This window comes from Sciurus vulgaris (assembly GCF_902686455.1).
Source record: "Sciurus vulgaris genome assembly, chromosome: 9".
NCBI lineage: Eukaryota > Metazoa > Chordata > Mammalia > Rodentia > Sciuridae > Sciurus > Sciurus vulgaris.
In genome coordinates this window covers 52,461,800-52,474,448 of record NC_136469.1, presented here as the reverse complement: position 1 = coordinate 52,474,448, position 12,649 = coordinate 52,461,800, and the positions used below count along the sequence as shown (strand labels likewise).

At 36.6% G+C, this 12,649-nt stretch overlaps 1 pseudogene across 1 annotated transcript; it reads left to right on the top strand.

Moving 5' to 3' along the window:
- Positions 1-11,325: 11,325 nt before the first annotated feature.
- Positions 11,326-11,934, top strand: LOC306669244 (large ribosomal subunit protein eL19-like; annotated as a pseudogene). The gene has a single exon. The product of its transcript is annotated as a large ribosomal subunit protein eL19-like (transcript).
- The last annotated feature ends 715 nt before the right edge of the window (positions 11,935-12,649 follow it).

The following is a 12,649-nucleotide window of genomic DNA, read 5'->3' as shown; positions in this document are numbered from 1 at the left end:
GGAAAATTACCCCATTCACAATAGCCTCGAAAAAAATAAAATACTTGGGAATCAATCTCACAAAAGAGGTGAAAGACCTCTACAATGAGAACTATAGAACACTAAAGAAAGAAATTAAAGAACACCTTAGAAGATGGAAAGATCTTCCATGTTCTTGGATAGGAAGAATTAATATTGTCAAAATGGCCATACTACCTAAAGTGCTCTACAAATTCAATGCAATTCCAATTAAAATCCCAATGACGTACCTTACAGAAATAGAGCAAGCAATTATGAAATTCATCTGGAAGAATAAGAAACCCAGAATAGCTAAAGTAATCCTTAGCAGGAAGAGTGAAACAGGGGGTATTGAAATACCAGATCTTCAACTCTACTACAAAGCAATAGTAACCAAAACAGCATGGTATTGGTACCAAAATAGAAAGGTAGATCAATGGTACAGAATAGAGGACACGGACACAAACCCAAATAAATACAATTTTCTTATACTAGACAAAGGGGCCTAAAATATGCAATAGAGAAAGATAGCCTCTTCACAAATGGTGCTGGGAGAATTGGAAATCCATATGGAACAGAATGAAACTAAACCCATATCTCTCACCTTGCGCGAAACTAAACTCAAAATGGATTAAGGACCTCGGAATCAGACCAGAGACCCTGCAGATTATAGAAGAAAAAGTAGGTCCAGATCTTCAACATGTCGGCTTAGGACCAGACTTCCTTAACAGGACTCCCATAACACAAGAAATAAAAGCAAGAATCAATAACTGGGATAGATTCAAACTAAAAATCTATCTCAGCAAAGGAAACTATCAGCAATGCGAAGAAAGAGCCTACAGAGTGGGAGAATATCTTTGCCACTCATACTTCAGATAGAGCACTAATCTCCAGAATCTATAAAGAACTCAAAAAACTCTACTCCAAGAATTCAAATAATCCAGTCGACAAATGGGCTAAGGAAATGAATAGACACTTTACAGAAGAAGATCTACAAGCAATCAACAAACAGATGGAAAAATGTTCAACATCTCTAGTAATAAGAGAAATGCAAATCAAAACCACCCTAAGATTCCATCTCACCCGAATTAGAATGGCGATTATCAAGAATACAAGCAACAACAGGTGTTGGCGAGGATGTGGGGAGAAAGGTACACTCATACATTGCTGGTGGGGCTGCAAATTAGTGCAGCCACTCTGGAAAGCAGTGTGGAGATTCCTTAGAAAACTTGGAATGTACCCACCATTTGACCCAGCTATCCCACTCCTTGGCCTATACCCAAAGGACTTAAAATCAGCATACTACAGAGATACAGCCACATCAATGTTCATAGCTGCTCAATTCACAATAGCCAGACTGTGGAACCAACCTAGATGCCCTTCAATTGATGAGTGGATAAAGAAACTGTGGTATATATATACAATGGAATATTACTCAGCCATAAAGAATGATAAAATTATGGCATTTGCAGGCAAATGGATGAAATTGGAGAATATCATGCTAAGTGAGATAAGCCAATCTCAAAAAGTCAAAGGAGAAATGATATCGCTAATAAGTGGGTCATGACACATAATGGGTGGGAGGGAAGGGTTAGTGTTAGAGTTAGAGTTAGGGTTAGGGAGGGGGGCAAGTATGGAGGAAGGAAGCTCTGTACAGAGGGAAAAGAGGGGTGGGAGGGGTGGGGGGAAGGGAAAAAATAACAGAATGAATCAAACAACATTACTCTATGTAAATTTATGATTACACAAATGGTATGCCTTTATGCCATGTACAAGCAGAGAAACAACATGTATCCCATTTGTTTACAATAAAAAAAAAAAAGAAAGAAGGCATGATACCAAGTTTTACATGGCATGGGAACCTAAGGAAATGAACCTAAGAAGGAAGTGAAGTAAGTTACTTATGTGCTGAATGGGCCAATGTAGTGAGTGGTGAAGAAGCAAATACATAGTGTATGGAGGCTTAAGATGTAAGTTATTTCACCAAGGTCTGTATAGGATTCTTCCAATTTCAACAGCCCATCTTTGGGGATGAGATGCTGCACCTTTCCAGTGGATCCGATGCTACCTCTTCCTACTATAAGAAGGATGTCTTTCATGTGGGAATTTCACCTTCTGCTTTTAATAGATAGCACTAAAGTCAAAGGGACCTTTTGTTTTTTTCTTGTGGAGCTGGGGATTTGAACCCAGGGCCTTGTGCTTGCAAGGCAAGCACTCTACCTGCTGAGCTATATCCCCAACCATCAAAGGGACGTTTTTGCATCTGCTGTTTTCCAGGTGACTTTGGCTTAAACCATCAGTATGCCAGAATGGCATGTTCTAACCCCTTCACCCTCAGTCTAGAGCTCTCAGACATCTTCACTCTGAAGCAACTCAGAGAAGTTGTGCTAGATGCCAAAACTGTGATTGAAATGTTGGAGAACAGTCATGTTGAGGAAAAAGGAAGTGAGAATCATGTAAACTCTGGATACCTTTCCTGTTTCTCTGTCCTCAATTATATCTTCACAAATATTTGGTTATTTAATTCTTAGTAATTTTCTTTCTAGTTAAAAGATCACTTTACTTATATGCCAAAGAGTGATTGCCTTTAGTGTCTCTGACCTTCACTGTGAATGGCTTGGGGTGTGATCACCTCGGAGTATAGTTTGTCTTTCTGCTCTGAAGATCGGTTGTACATGGCATCAATTTGAAAGTGGAACTTAAGCATATCAGTGTAATCTCCCTGTTTGTAAGCATTTGTAAGACAAGGATCCAATCTAGATTTTTGTAGTGACAGGGACAGATAGCTCTGTATTCAGCAAACGATGATATGGAAAAGGCATGCGCTTGTCTGACCGTGTTGATGTCATGATCGTGGACAAACCACAGAGCTTGTGCACCATCAGACAGTTGCACAGAATCCCTCAGTTGTGAACTGCTAGAGAACTGGAGGGTTCTTTGGTATGCCCTGTTGTGGTGTTCCCATGTTCTGCTTTTTTCAGTGAGTCTAGTCTATTGGAAGTTTCTCTCATGTTTAAGAATAAACTCATTTGTCTTTGTTCTTCAAAAAAAAAAAAAAAGAAGTCAATTAAGTAACATATATAATATATTCAAAGAAAGGAAATGTGAAACCAGGGTTTTGAATTCAGCTGAACTGATCTTCATGTACAAGTTTTCAGATAAAGTGGTTTTTGAATGTATGTCAGAGAATACGATTCCATAAGCCCTTCATTAGCCCTTCATTAGAAAGTTACCAGAAAACACAATAAAGACAATCAAGTGACTGGAGAAACACTGAAATAAGAATTGGTATTTAATATGAAGTTACCTGTTGGATTAAGACTACATGATGGTTTTCAGAGAGGAACATGGTGTTATATAATAACTACATGAAGTGATGAATTATGTGAGAGAGAATAAGAGACATATCTTCCTGTGATTACCAATGTGATGAAATCATAAATAAAATAGTAAGCTGTAAAATAAATTTAGTAGCCTTCTTAATAGTACCCTTGACTAAATGAGGTTTATTTAGAAATGTAATTTAGGAAATCCTTGAGTGTGCTCCATTAGTATAACAGAACTAAGGAGAAAAGTTACATAAACATTTTCATAGGTGCAGTGAAAGCATTTAGAAACATTAAACAATACCACTCATATTAAAAATTACTAAATAAAATGAGAATTTATGAATATGTATGCATGTACATATGCCCCCTTATAAAAGTTACAATTGTTATTAATAGGGATTCACTTGATGTTTAATGAAAAAGTCAGAAGCAAGAAAAGCATGTCCACCATCTCCAGTGTTAGAGGTAAAAGTGAATTAAGCTAGAAAACTTAATTATAGTCACAAGAATTAGTAAGGATTTGTATTTGTAGATGATATAAGTACGTATCTGGAAAACACTAAAAACAAACTTACTAAAGAACGAACTTTTAAAACTCAATATATACTATTAATAATCTTTCATAAAGAAAAAACATTTAGAAGTTAAAATGGAAGACTTCATGTCAATTGTCTAGAGCTAATAGCACAGTAAACACAACCTGAAGCATAAAAAAGTCAATACAAAAATAACTGTACTACTTATGAAAGATTAGAAAAGTAAAATTAAGCAAATAGAAAGTTGTTTCCTTGGAGTAAAAGTTTTAACATTACAAACATGTCCGTTATTCCTGAGTTAATGTATTAATTAATGTACAGTCTTAACAAAATGTAACAGGTTTCTTTTTCCTGAAATTCCTGGGAAATTTTATTGTACAGGTATTGTATTGAATCAAAATCTTTTAGGATAAGTAAAAAAAACAATCAAGGAAATTCTAAATGAGAAGAGTACAGTTTGGAAGGATACAAACATAAGTACCAGAAATTCAAGTCTTCTAGAAAAGAGGTTAATTTGTTGTTGACACATAAACACATACAGAGACTGTATCGGTCAGATTTCTGTACTATAACAAATACATCACATAATTGACTTACAAAAGCAAAGGTTTATTTAACTTGTAGTTTTTGAGGTTTCAGTTCATGATCTAGGGGCCCCATTCCTTTGGGCCCTGGGTGGAGTGTTGGATGGCTATGTCAGCAAGCATGTGGTGGAACAAATCTGCTTACCTCATGAGCCAGAAGGCAACAAAGAGGAAGACAAAGGGTTGGATCCTACAGTAACTTTCAAGGGATGTCCATAATGATCTAAGGGCCTCCCCCAAGGCCCTACCCTTGACAAGTTCCACCCTTTTCAATACAACCTCCCTGGGCACCAATTCTTAAACACATGGAACTTTGAGGGTTCAACATCCAAATTATAGCACAGACCAACATTACACAATAAAAAAATTCAAAAATAGAGTCAATTGCATATGGACTTTTAGTATATGTGGTCGAAGCAGCTGTTAGAAGTATCTGTGGAAGAAAGATGGGTTTTTAATAAGAAGCATTCATTTATATGAGGAAAGTTACAACTGGATCCATTCCCTCACATTCCAAATAGTACATTCCAAATGCATAAAAAAATTAAAAGTAGCAGAAATGAAAAAATGTAAAAGGCAAAAAAGAAATCAGATGAATTTCTTTATAATGTGAATTCCTTCATTAACAGGGCATTCTTACTTCTGACTTAGAATCCAGGAGTAGTAAAGGAAAAGATTAGAATATTTGTTTTCATAAAAATGATTTTTCCCCCATGGCAAAAACTAGAAACAAATTAAAAAGTATTGACAAACAGGAAAAAAAGTTTGCATTTTGTAAAGGTGGTGAATATCTCTAATATATGAAGAGCTTCTAAAAATGAAAAAGGCAAGTCTAATAAATATAGAGAGAAAATAGTCTAGATATATTAACAGTGAGTCTAGACAAAATAAAATTAAATTTAAAAATTTTTAAACACTATATAATAAATGAAATTTAAAATTATATCAGAGTACCATTTCTTATCAGATTTTTAAAGTCCAACTGTTTGACAATATCTCTGCAGCAAGGATACTAGAAAACAATTGCCCACATGCATGGTAGGGAATATACAATGGCATCACTTTACATAAAGGGGAATTTGGTTATCTAGCAAAATTACTCATGAGTTTGCTCTTAAAGTCATGTGTAATCACACTTTCAGGAATCTATTCTAAGATATGCTAGTAAAAAAAGAAAAGACATAGACACATTGTAACACTTTGTAATATTAAAGGACTATAAACAATCCAAATGCCTGTGGTGGAGGAAACTCAGGACATAGTTGTAGTACACAATGGAATACTTTGCATCTAATTTTAATTGTAAAATTAAATAAGTAATGTCTTTATCCATTACATGACCTCCAAGACATATCACAAAGTAAAGATAAAAACAAAAATAATGGCACAGGCTTGTAATCTTAGTGACTCGGCAGACTGGGGCAGGAGGATCAAAGTTCCAGGTCAGCCTCGGCAATTTAGCAAGATCCCTTCACAAAATAAAAAACAAAAGGGTTGATGATGTAGTTCAATAGTAAAACACTCCTGGGTTCAATCCCCAGTACAAAAAACAAAATGAAATAAAACAAAACACATATATACAAAACAAAACAGGAAAATGTGTCTTCTATGAATAGAAACCATATATCTAGGAAATAGTAGGTTAAATACATATTCATATAGCTATATATGCCTTTGCTATGATTTTAGAAAAACAAACCACAAAAGTAAAACATGAACAGAAACAGGCTGAAAATGTCTGTGGATATAAACTAGACTTATTTCCCAAGAGTTGTCTTTGTAGTCATATAAATATTTTCTAGAACTATGAAATAACTTTTCATTTTTGAGTATTTGCAATAATCATATTCTAAGTGGTAGAGTTGCATTGTTCTGTGACTTCTATGCAACAGTAATTACATTTGTGCATTCGGGGACTGGAGTTTGGGGTACTGAATAAAGAAGGAACAGATGTTCCTTCATTTAGCTTCATGAGGCTAAATAAAAACAAACACTGGGGCTGGGGATGTGGCTCAGTTGGTAGAGTGCCTGCCTCATAAGCACAAGGCCCTGTGTTCAATTCCCAGCACCACAAGAAAGCTGTGTACTGGAATTTAAGTTTTTTATTACTCTAAACTTCCTGCTAAAAAATCCAGGGTTTTTTTGAGAAAAGGCTTACTGCAAGTCTGAGATGAGAAATGTACAAAATTGATCTATATCTTGATAAGATTGAAAGCAAGAAAATTAAAAAAGCCAAATGAAACCATGTCCCAAGGATCCAGGAGCCAACGTAAAGAGTCTACACTGAGCAATTAAGCAGTAATTGAATGATAACTGCAATATATTAAAACCAATGAAATATAGTTGGACCATCATTCATCACAATATTTTAAAAATCATCAGTCACCCCTGGAGGAGGCAAAGTAACTAGCTGATTATTCTTAAAACTGATAAAGGATAAAAAGTAAGCATCTATCCTGACTTTTCTATTTTCACAATACCTCAGGATAACCAAATAAATTGTTGAGTTTTCTTCCTATAGGGATTCATACATGAAAATAAATGATAGACTATTACCATGTTGCAATCCCTAAAGATTTGTGGAATCTATGTCTTTTCACCAGTATCTGATGCTGCTACAGAAACTATGAAAGCCAACTGTTTTGTGCTGCTTCATTCAAGTAGGTCACATGACCTCCTATCAAACAGTGTTGCCATGGAATTTAACTTAAATCTCATCAAGTCTTTTAGATTGAAGAACCAAATTTCCCATATACAGGTGAACGTGATTAATGTGTTTCACTCTGGAGATGGAACCAGTCGAATGGACAGTGAGAAACTCCACATAGCCAATGACCCAGTTTTTATGAACAGCAGCAGCAGCAGCGGAAGCAGCAGCAGTAGCAACAGTAACAAACCACAAGGAAAAGGGGGTTGCAGAGGAGGAAACTTGTAAATTCGAAGACAGGAGATGTATTAAATGATTGAAATGCATGGATCTTAAATAAATGGGTCCAATTCAGGGAAGGGATGAGCGAGTTGAAGCATAGGTGAACCGGGTAGGTCATGAGCTGGGTGATGTGAACATTTTCAGTTCATCACCACTTAGGTATTTCAGTTGGTTCCGATCACAAGGCAGTGTACTATATAGAGTAGAATGGATAATGATAATATAGGTCCAGAAGCTAGAGACCATCTTTGAGAGGTAGGTTTTATCCCTAAATTGAGATTTTTAAGAGGAGGTTTACCAATAATTAGATTCTTAATTGAATGCCCAGAGGCACAGATCCCCATCCCTATCTCAGAGAAACTATTTCTCTGAGAACTGCTTGTCTTCTGTGCTTCTTGTGATTAGAGGGCAAGGATTTGGGTGATCATATTCCTACAATGCCACCTGTCTTCCTGAGCACAGTAGATGGTTTTGGTGTCCCGTCTGATCCAATCCAGTAAGGCCCATGAATTCCTGCATTCCCTGCGAAACAGCAATGTGTCTTGGGAGTTCTTGATAGAAGATGCAAACTCAGACTGTGGGGGCAATATTTTCTGTCTTGTGAACTGAAAGGAGAGAAAAATTTGTCTTTGGTTAGAGAATATTCTGCCAATGAGCTGGAAGAGATAGAGATGAATGATGGCGAGAGAGAACTTACTTAATAATGTGAGACAGAAAAATATATGATATATGGATAGGCAAGTATGTCATTAAAGAAATATAGAGATAGAAAAATAGAAATAAATAAAACACATGCAATACTTTCCCAATTAATTATACAGTTAAGTAAGGAAAACACAAAAAAAAACCCACAAAACAGTCTGTGATGGTATATATGAGCACAAGTATTCAACATTTGAATGAAAGTCAAAACCCCTGATGTTGATTTACTGTGGACAGGGAGGTTGGATTGAGGGAAATGGGGTCAGTGAAAAGCACCTTTTAACTTTTTGTGGTACACATTTTAATACTATTTAAATTTTTGCAGCTCATTTCTATTTCTGTTTCATTGATTTGTATGTTGAGATACTTTTATTTAAATATTATTTGAATAGGTAAAAGCATAATTTAAAAATGTTAATATCCAGAAACATTAAAAATGTTAATATCCAAAAATAATTCAAGGCCTATTGAGGGAAAAACTTGACTTTAAAACCATTCATAAAATAGTTTTTATAAAAACTGAAAATCAAACAATCAAAGCATTTCTATCAATTCTCAATTTACTACTAAGAGCAAAGAGTAATGGCACAAGATTCATTTTGGAATGCAGTCTTTTATTTTCAATCACACACTTGTTTTCTTGTGTTTCACCTAGGTTGACATTAAAAGAATCGCTGTCCTCTAGGCATTCACATTTCCCTGAGAGAAATAAGTCATAATTGTGTCACTTAGTGCAGGAGATAGGCCTACGAATAAATTTTCAATACAGAAAATTCAAAATATATCACAGTAAACGAAAAGAAAAACTTTGATTTTCTGTTTTCATATTTTTTTTCAAAACACCTCGTCTCCACCTAAAGTTGTCATAGTGACAGATGTTATGAAATAAATTATACCTAGAATCTCAATTACAAATTGGCAAGCACACGTAGTACCTATTGATCTTAGAAAACCTTTGGCATCAAGTAAGTTAAGCCACAATGATGAAATCAAACTGAAGCCAGAATTGGGAACAGGTAGTTAGTGTAGAAATAGGGGATCGGGTCAAATCGAGGAAATGGAGGCCATAAAATCATCTGCCTCTGGAAGTTGGAAACTGCCCCTGGAAGAATGGAATGTCAAGGATCTCCGGAGCCCATTGATTACCAAATTTACCTGCCTTTATCAAGAACTGCAAGCAAGAAGCTGCTAATTAATGCCCCCTGGGCCCTTGCCTGCCTGAATCACCTTGTCCCTCCCCCTGCCCATGGTTTCTCACTTAATGCAAAACCAAGCCTAGTCAAGTAGGCAGGAAGGAGAGATAAGGGGGAGGGAGAGAACTGGAGAACAAAAGAGAATTTAACCTATAAAAGATGTAGGGTGCGCTCACTTCTTGGGACTTTAGAACATCAGCCATGGCCCCCTTCTCCCTGCTGGGAGAAGTCTGTATTATTAGCTTTAAATAAAACCTGCTTCATATGCTTGCCTTGGCGTGCTTCTCTAGTGTTCAATCTTCAACATTAGAAGGAGCAGAACTCGTCACCGGTAAACGGCGGTATCAAAACCTCTTCCCTTATTGAAAATTCTGAATAATAATGAGGTCCCCATTGTCCAGACTTATAGTGGTAAGTCCCAAACTGAACGCCAGTCCGGGGCTACTTCAGCCCAACTTCCGAAACATTCCACTGAAGTAAGACTTGCACATTTTCCTTCTTGGACACTAGAGGGAGATTGTTTGCAGGTATTCACTCTTAGACATAATTTGCAGCAAGGCTATACCCTTATTATTGTCCAGTGTTGTGACTGCCCAGTGTCACACAGCACATCTGCATCCTTGGATCCTAAAGAAAATAGACTTTCACGAGCATTCCTCTAACACGCAAGAGAGAGAGACATCAATTTAGGAAATGGTTCACATCTACGTATGAGACTCAAAATTGAGGAAGTTTAAAATAGATAAAAATTTCTAACCAAAGAAGGCCATAGCTCAGACTTTGTTAATTTAATTTTATTTACTAAGTAAAACACATTTTTAAAAATGTAGTGGCTAAACTTTTAGAATCTCAGAAGATATGATCAACTTGTAATGAAATATTTTGGTATAAAATATTAATGATATCCTTTCTGACTTTTTTCTCTCCTACGCTCTCTGTTCATTCTGTTCAAACATCCCAAACCCCTTTCCGTTTCCTAACCCTCCAGATACATGGTTATCTGACACGTTTGCACTGGTTCATCCCCTCTGCCTTCTATGTGGCTCACTCCCTTACCAGTTTCAAGTCTTTGCCCAAATATCATCTTCCCAATCAAGTCTGCATTATTTAATATTGCACCATTACTACCTCTCCTTATTTCTATAACTTATAATTTGTCCTCCCATGTCATTTGTAAGTTTATGTTATTCTATGTATCTTAGTGGTTTATTTCACTGATTATGATATATGTCCTCCACTATAAGTTCAGGCAGAGTGAAGTTTTTAGTTTATTTTATGTATCAATGTATCTTACCAACCATATCAGTGCCACACATGCAGAAAGCATTGTTACAGACTTAATTAAATCCTCTTCAATCCAACTCAATAAAATGGCACTTTTATGTCTAATATTTTTATGATCTCAATATCTGTTATTTTTAAATGTTTTTCTTATAAGAAAAATGTATAAAAATGTATAAAGATAATAACATTGTGTTTCTCTGACATGGATTCCTGACCCTACAAACACTCATGGTAGCCACTATATCTTGTCTTCTTGTGGTTTGGCACTTGAAATGCCTTTATTTTTCTCAACTCCTATGAATAAGAAAACTTTACGTTGTTTTTTGTTTGGGTTTTTTTTTTTTTTTAGTTTGCTTTTGTCTCATATTTAGCATAGTCTGTATTTTTTATTGAAGTTGAAGAATTTTACAAGATGTCTTTTTTTAAAAGTTTTTTGTTGTTGTTGTAAATGAACCTTTTTTTTTTTTTAATTTATGTATTTATGTGTGGTGCTGAGAATTGAACCTGCAGGCTTTCTTTGAATCACATCACAGGAGAGATCTCACCTTCTAAGACTGGATAAATGATCTTTGAATAGCTGGATCCCATTTGAAAGATAAAGCTCTATCAGCACATAAAAATGAGTAAGCCAACAACCACTGCTTACAAAAATAAAAAATTGTGAGCTGGGCAGATGGCTGATGTCTGAAATCCCAGCAGCTCATGAGAATGAGGCAGGAGGATCACAAAGTCAAAGCCAGTCTCAGACCTTTCGCTGCCGCAGCCCCAGCCATGAGTATGCTCAGGCTTCAGAAGAGGTTTGCCTCCAGCATCCTCCACTGTGGGAAAAAAGCCCAATTGGACCCCAATGAGACCAATGAGCTCTCCAATGCCAACTCTCCGGAAGCTGATCAAAGATGGGCTGATTATCCACAAATCAGTGACTGTCCATTCCCATGCTCGATGCCCGAAAAATACATTGACTATCAGGAAGGGCAGGCATACGGGCACAGGTAAGCGAAAGGGTACAGCTAATGCTCAAATACTGGAGAAGGTAACCTGGATGAGGAGGATGCGGATTCTGCGTAGGCTGCTCAGGAGATACTGTGAATCTAAAAGATTGACCGTCACATGTATCACAGCCTCTACCTGAAGGTAAAGGGGAATGTGTTCAAAAACAAGCAGATCCTCATGGAACACATCCACAAGTTGAAGGTAGATAAGGCTAGCGAGAAGCTCCTGGGTGACCAGGCTGAGGCCTGCAGGTCTAAGACCAAGGAGACAGACAAGCGCCCTGCGGAGCGCCTGCAGGCTAAGAAGGAAGAGATCATCAAGACTGTCCAAGGAGGACAAAGAGATAAAGCTGTCCAAAGAGATAAAGCTCTCCTCTTGTGTCTGTAGGTAGTGGTCTCAGAGATTACATAGATCAGTTCTTGAAATAAAAACAAGCTTCATCTGTTGGAAAAAAAAAAAAAAATCCAGTCTCAGCAAATTAGTCAGGCCCTAAGGAACTCAGCAAGACCCTGTCTCTAAATAAAATACAAAAAAAAGGCTTGGGGGTATGTAGCTCAATGATTAAGTGCCCCTGGGTTCAAACCTGTAATCCTGGGTTCAACCTCCGGTACCAAAACAAATAAACAAACAAAAAACAAAACAAAAAAAGAACTGTGAGAGCTGAGGTGAGTGCTGGATGTCAGAATGAAGACCGATGTGGTGACAGTTTGTGCGCATAAGCCTCCTAAGCACCACCATTGCCCTGTTCTTACTTCCCACATCTCCAACAGCACACACAGCTACTTGGAACATTCTATCCCTGTCCACAAAAGTGATTCTTCGCAGCAGAGTGGGACGTTTGCTGGAAATTTGAGAATAAGGGGGTCTCATTCTGTCCAATTATCTTAATTGATAGACTATAAGACAGTAGAGAGGCAAGCAAAGTCAAGAAGATTCTATTATTAAAAGCAATATATTTCCCATTTCCTTTTCTATTTTGCTTAAACCATTTCAAGTTTGTCTTAAAATCAAGAGTTCAAGGTATAAAAATACACTGAATTTGGAATAAATAAAAATATAGAAAAATTCTAAACTAGATAACTAGATACAAATAGGGAAAATT